We start from the raw sequence: 6,776 nt of genomic DNA, 5'->3' as shown, positions 1-6,776 counted from the left end.
AATGGCTACTTTTTAAGGGAATTAGTCAAATCCTGCTCAAATTCATGGTTCTCCTCAAGGACCTGGGCTTCTTAGGCTTACGGATCTCTTTTCATTCTGATCTCTTACAGTTTTTGTGGTTTATCTTCTCCCTAGCCTCATAGAATTCTAGACCCGATACTTTATACCTGGGGAAGCTACTTTGTATTACTTAACTTTTTTGTTTGTAAGTCCTATGTTCAGCTCTGTACTGTGTAAATTGTCTTCCTTTTCACTGCACTCCTCTATAGGACCTAAGAACTGTGAGTCAATTCAGCAGTACTCATTTGCATGTAAATATACATATTTGAATAGAAAATGGAATCTAATGGATGTTAACTCCTTATCTTTTTATTTCTACTTTTTAAAAAATTATTATTACTATTTCTTTCTTTTTTTTTTTTTTTTTCTGGCTTTTTTCTCTCTTACTCTAAGGCCTTTTAATGTCCAGAACGCTTTTGTTAGAAACAAGTACTTCACCATGTTATCAGGGGTTAAGATTTAAATTGTCTATGTGAATTCCTGGACAAGTTATTTAATCTGTCTCAATTTTCTCCTACGTAAAACAAGGATAATAATAGTATCCAGTGCATAGGAAAATAATGGAAGTGCTTAGTACAGTGCCGAGTACAGAGTTAGTGCTCACTCAAAATACCTACCATTATATGCAAACGTTGATGCTTAGGATGGTGGTACTTGGTAGTTGGTCAATATTTGTTAGTTAAATGAATCAATGAACAGTAGGATAGAGGTAGGCTGGGTTCCTAAGCCTAGCTTACAAATCTATCAAGAAAGCAGGCATTGAGTGACTTCTCACTTAATAGCTTTTTTTTTTTTTTTTTTTTTTGAAAAGATGAAATGGAACCAAGGAAGATTATATTAGAAATGGGTTATAGTTTTATGGAACATTGGTAGGGATCACAAGTTTCATAAATTAGAAAGAGGAAAAGTTACTTTTATGGTTACATAATGGCTTTTGTCCTACAAATTGGATCTGGAAAGAAAAAATAGTGCCAGTGTTTTGAGGAATGAAAGCAGAATTCAAATGAATGGAATGTCAACTGGGAGCATTTTCTGTCAGGTACTTGCAAAGAGTGAGAGGAAGAGTTTTTAATCCTGATTAATGTCTTGTTTCTTTAAATATAGTGTTGTGTTTTATGCTGAAAAGAAAGGTGGTGGGGATGTGATGGGGAGAATGGGGTCATGCTGATAATAATTGACAACAGCCACCTCTATGGTATTGATATGTGAAGAGGAATTTTTTCACTTTGTAACTAATGCCTGCAAGCATGAGATATCATCACTGTGAAAAAAATCCTTGTGCTTGTCTCAAAATTTTCCACAGCAATGTGCTCTTCTGTGGGCTGATGTTATATGATATGAAGAAATCTTTTTTTTATTAGTTCTTTGTTTACTCAATTTTCTAGCCATTAGATTTTGAGAATGACTCCACCATGACACATCGGAGGATTTGCACTGCCTCCGCAAAATAGTAGTCGTCTTCTTCTTTTTTTTAAATAATTGGGAACAATTTTCATTAATTGTTCATTTAAATATATATACATAGTATGAGGTATAATCATAATTCTTCTTAAAGGCACAAAGCTTATTTAAAGATAGAATGATTTGGGAAGAAACTAACTGGGTCATATAGAATTTTCCAATCAGGAAGTGACTTTAATACGTCAGCAACGTCAGCAATTTCCAGTTTGAGACGTACTGGGATTCCTTTCCAAGGGGTTGGTAAATCAAATTATCTACAGACTAAAGACACACACATATATATAAATACTATTTTAAACATACATTAAGTCTCTATTGTGATTAGTAACATGTGTTCATTTTAAATTGAAACTGAATTCATAAAGGCTTTGTGGCATGTGTTTTTAAACTGATACATAACAAACATATAAGCGCCATTAAATGGGGAAGAAGAGTCTTGCAAAAAATAATCCTTTTAAATTAAAAGGGAGTCCTCTCATGAGAAAAATTAGGAAATCCTAGACTGGGAACATACACACACAGGCCCTAAACTGATTATCAGTATTAAACTTATTGTAGACTGCACTCAGATGAAGCCCTGGGCCCTACCCACAGAACCAGCATTTAGCAACAGACAAGGACATAGAACAGAACACATTACAATTCTTCCATCTCTTCCTCTTTCCCTCAGATTATTGTTTCTTCTGACTATAACTGGCACTTGTTTATTATGAAATTACTGCTTTTCTAACTTAAAAAATTAGCACAGCTACTTTAGTGAAATAGCTTTTACATAACACAAAATGTTTTAAGTTGTTTTTAGTCCTTAGCAAAAACCGCTGAGATAAAATGGTATTGGGTTGCCTTTTTGCAATTAAGAACTTGAAAAATTTAGGAACGTGTTCAATATCAAATTGTTATATTTAATATAAAAAAAGACTTTAAATATGAATTCTGTTCTAGCAGATGCTATTTTTTTAATTGACAGTATACATTTAATTGCATGTTAACCATACGGGATGTTTTTAGCAAGCTCTATTTAAATGAAAAATTTATGCCTTTTATGATAATTTTTTTTTTTTTTTTTTGAGACGGAGTTTTGTTCTTGTTGCCCAGATTGGACTGCAATGGCATGATCTCAGCTCACCGCAACCTCCGCCTCCTGGATTCAAGTGATTCACCTGCCTCAGCCTCCAGAGTAGCTGGGATTACAGGCATGCGCCCCGACACCCAACTAATTTTGTATTTTTAGTAGAGGCAGGATTTCACCATGTAAGTTAGGCTGGTCTCAAAGTCCAGACCTCAAATGATCCACCTGCCTCAGCGTCCCAAAGTGCTGGGATCACAGGCATGTGCCACCATGCCTGGCCTGTAATAGCATTTTTATAGAGATATCCGTAGATACATAGACAGGTACAATTCTGAACCCCAAAAACAATCCAGTTAGAGACAAAATAGAGAAAAGGAAGGAATATATATTGAATGTAGTAATACTCTATTTTACTTAAATAGCTTTTATCATAGATTTTTTTAAAAGTATTTTTCCTCTGGACTAATCCATTATTGAATTGGTTTAAGCACTCAAAAAAAAAATTCTCTTGTTTTTCTTTCAATTTATAATTAGACGTAGAAGAAAACAAGAACTAAGAAAGTTTTAAAGTTTACTGAAATCTAAATTACATTTTGTTATTGATTAGCTTGATAATTTGAGAGTTTTTCTGAAATTAAAAATGACTCCAATGCCTTTAAAAATTTATATACCAATTGAGTGTTGAGTGACTGAAATGGATGACTGATTAGCCAATAGTTGATTAGATGAGAGGATTCATTAAAATATAATTTATTCTATTTGTAGTTTCATTGAGATTCAAAACTATAGGTGGAAAGGAACATGAAAATAATGGATATTTGTTCTTAAATCTAAATAAGATATGACAAATAATAAGAATAATAGCAGCAATTATTTCTACATGATACTTAGTAAGTGGTTCAAAATATATTTGGTGGTCAGTCGCTGTGGCTCATGACTATAATCTCAGCAATTTGGGAAGCTGAGGCAGGAGGATTACTTGAGCTCAGGAGTTTGATACTACCCTGGGAAACATAGTGAGGCTTCGTCTCTACAAAAAATGAAAATTAAAAAAAATTTAGCCAGGCAAGGTAGCACTTGCCTGTAGCCCCAGCTACTTGGAGGCTGAGGTGGGAGGGTCACTTGAGCCCAGGAGGTCAAGGCTACAGTGAACCATGATTACACTACTGCACCGTAGCCTGGACAACAGAGTAAGACCCTGTTTCAAAAAAGTAAAATAAAATAAAATAAAATATAAACATATCTGCTTATTTATTCCTCAAAATAGCCCTATGAAATAAATACTCTTTTATTTCCATTTTATAGATTAAAGCAAAAAGGATTAAGAAATTCATCCAAGGTTCTTTAGCTCATAAATCGCAGAGATGGGATTCAAACCAGGCAGGCTGACTACAGCATCTACACTCTTTGCCATCATATTATATGGCTTTAACCTGTAGCATTAAGTGCACCTAAAGTTCAGAGTTTCTTATACATATGATCGTCATTTTTTAAATTAAAATCTGTGTTTCTGGAGTTTTTTAGTCTCAGATTACTTGCAAAGAACATTCATATTCCTGTGCAGATAGTTTTTATTTTTTTCTGAAAAAGAAATTTATATGTTGTCTTTTTATCCAGAAGAAAATCATGTTCCCCAATCTTTCAGTTTCCATCACTGAAGCATTTGCTAATTACACTTTTTTATTGTCCATTGTGTTTATGAAAACCATTTTATTCTAAAAATGTCACAGCGAAAATGCCATTCGTGAATTTCATCAACATAATTCTCTGGAAAATTACTTAGTAATCACAAAATATTAAAAGGCCAGATAGTACTTGATTTTAGGAACCTAGATGATTCTGAAGCTGCTGCTTGTTATACTTGCTATGAGTTGTGCCCTAATAATAGAAGAACCTCCCCTTCAGTCACTTATGCAAACCCACAAAGCAGTAATTTATACACACAGTGATGATGAATTAGGAATGCAGCTATACCTACTTAAAGGACTGCTTTTTCATGTTTTATGTTTAGCTAACACCTAGTTGCATATAATTGCATGTTTCCTACTCCTTAAGCAACATTTAACAGTTAAAATGCTAACTTTCATAAAGCCATTCATTCAATATTTTATGTCTCATGCAACCACAAGACAGCCATTTAAATGCATATATTCAATTCAAGGAACTTTGCATTTTACTTGTCAATCATTTACATGATTATTTCATAATCATATGTGGATTTATGTGATTTTTACAAATACTGATGTTAATGTTCTTCTCAGATGTAGAAAAAGGATAAAACATACATAGTAGATATTTAAACTTGAAATCTTCTTGTCTTTCAATCTCCTTTAAGATACCTGAATTACTTCCTATGTCTAAGATTCAATAAGCAGTACCTAATTTATGCAAACTCTGGAAGTAAAATACATAGAAGACTGAGTGCAGTGCCACAAATGCTCCAATAATTTTTTCATGATTAATATGTTTTTCTCTGTTTATCACTACCACCAACAGATGTAAAACATTGCTAGTGAATGCAATGAAACAATAGCCATTAAAGTCTTTATTACTTGCAATATATATTTGAAGCTAAATAGCCCCCAACAAATTTACACTTAAATAAAATTATATCTTCTAGGGCATCTTACTCTGTAAGGGATTATTTGTGTAAATTATTAAAATTTTATTGTACGATTTACTGGGCTCTGGTTCTCACCTGTGGATGCATTTCTAAATCATTTGGTCAGCTTCAAAAATATATGATTATATCTGGGCCTTACCTTTCCAGGGATTCTAATTCATTCTGTCCAGAAAGAATCCCAAATCAATGTAACTTTAGAGGCAAACAGCTTTAGTCTTAACTAAAACATGGAACGAGAAAGAATATTGAACTATACATTCTAGATTCAAGTTGTAGTCCTGACTCTGAAAATAAATTGTTACCTGATCTTGTGTAGGTTATTTAACCGCTCTGGATCAGACACTTCTCATCCTTAAAATGTAGGCTTGAACTACATGATCTCTAATCACATAGCTTACTTAGTATCATATTAAGAAGATAGAACCACAACTTTATTATCTCTTGACGTGTATGTGCCTTTAAACATTACGCAAACTTAGGCAAGTGTGCAAAGGTATTGGCTAAAATATTCTAGAGTGATAGCACAGATAATGTCCTCAGGATATGGAAAAGTTATACATCTTATAAACAGGTTTCTCTGGTTTTCTAAAATCTTGACTTGATCTCTCCTAAGATTTTTGCTTAGGCTTCTTTTTTTTTTCCTTTTTTTTAATGTTCCTCCCTTTGCTTAAAACATATGAATCATGAACTCCACAGAACACAATATGAGGATTTAGGAGCTAGAAAATCCAGATCTTGCTGAGGATTAAGAAGCCAATCTTGTCGTATGACCCAAACCACATTTAAAAAGGAAGTTTCACTTTTTCTGATGGGAGAAAAATATATAAATTGAATATTCTAAAAACCAGAAAAGGAAATAATCAGTCAAGCCAAAAAGACACCAAATTAATAGTCAGAAGTCCTAGATTTCAATCCTGTCTCTCACCATTTCTGAGTCCCTTGACCTTATGACATTGAAACTGTATTAGCCTCATCTCTACACCTTGCAGATAGTTGCTTCTGTCCTTTATGGGACTCAAATAAGATTATGTTTAATAAAAGAGTGAGACAAAACTATAAGATATAACCATTGACAATAATACACATCAGATATTTGTTTAGTGCCAGGAGACAGAAAAGAGTTAAAAAAGGTAAGAGAGTAATCATGATAGCACTGGATTCTCAAAGGAGAAGGAGGTGGGTGTTCCCAAGAGGAAGCACAGGCACAAACAGCAGGTGGAACAATGACGTCAAAACAATTGGAATGGAGGAAAAGATGTGGCAGTAAGGAGATCACCGGTTACCTTTCAGGAGAAAGTTCAGAAGCATAGAGAGGATAGAAGTCAAATTATAGATGTATGAAATCATGTATTTCTTCTAATTCCAAATAATCTGTAAGTGAGGATGGGTATCAATGAGCTTCAGAATGTGGACATTTATGGCCTGGGCCTCTCATAAGTTATCAAAGTGTAAATGTGAAACTCAGGTAGTAGAGATAAATCATTCTTCCATGTGGGCCTTTGTCTAACCTATGATATATTCAGATGAATGGGATAGAAAAGCTGTTATGGTAAATCTTACTAT

The sequence above is a fragment of the Chlorocebus sabaeus genome, chromosome 7 (genome assembly GCF_047675955.1).
Source record: "Chlorocebus sabaeus isolate Y175 chromosome 7, mChlSab1.0.hap1, whole genome shotgun sequence".
In the NCBI taxonomy this organism is placed as follows: domain Eukaryota; kingdom Metazoa; phylum Chordata; class Mammalia; order Primates; family Cercopithecidae; genus Chlorocebus; species Chlorocebus sabaeus.
The sequence above is the reverse complement of the archived record's forward strand: the minus strand, read 5'-3'. Positions refer to the sequence as shown.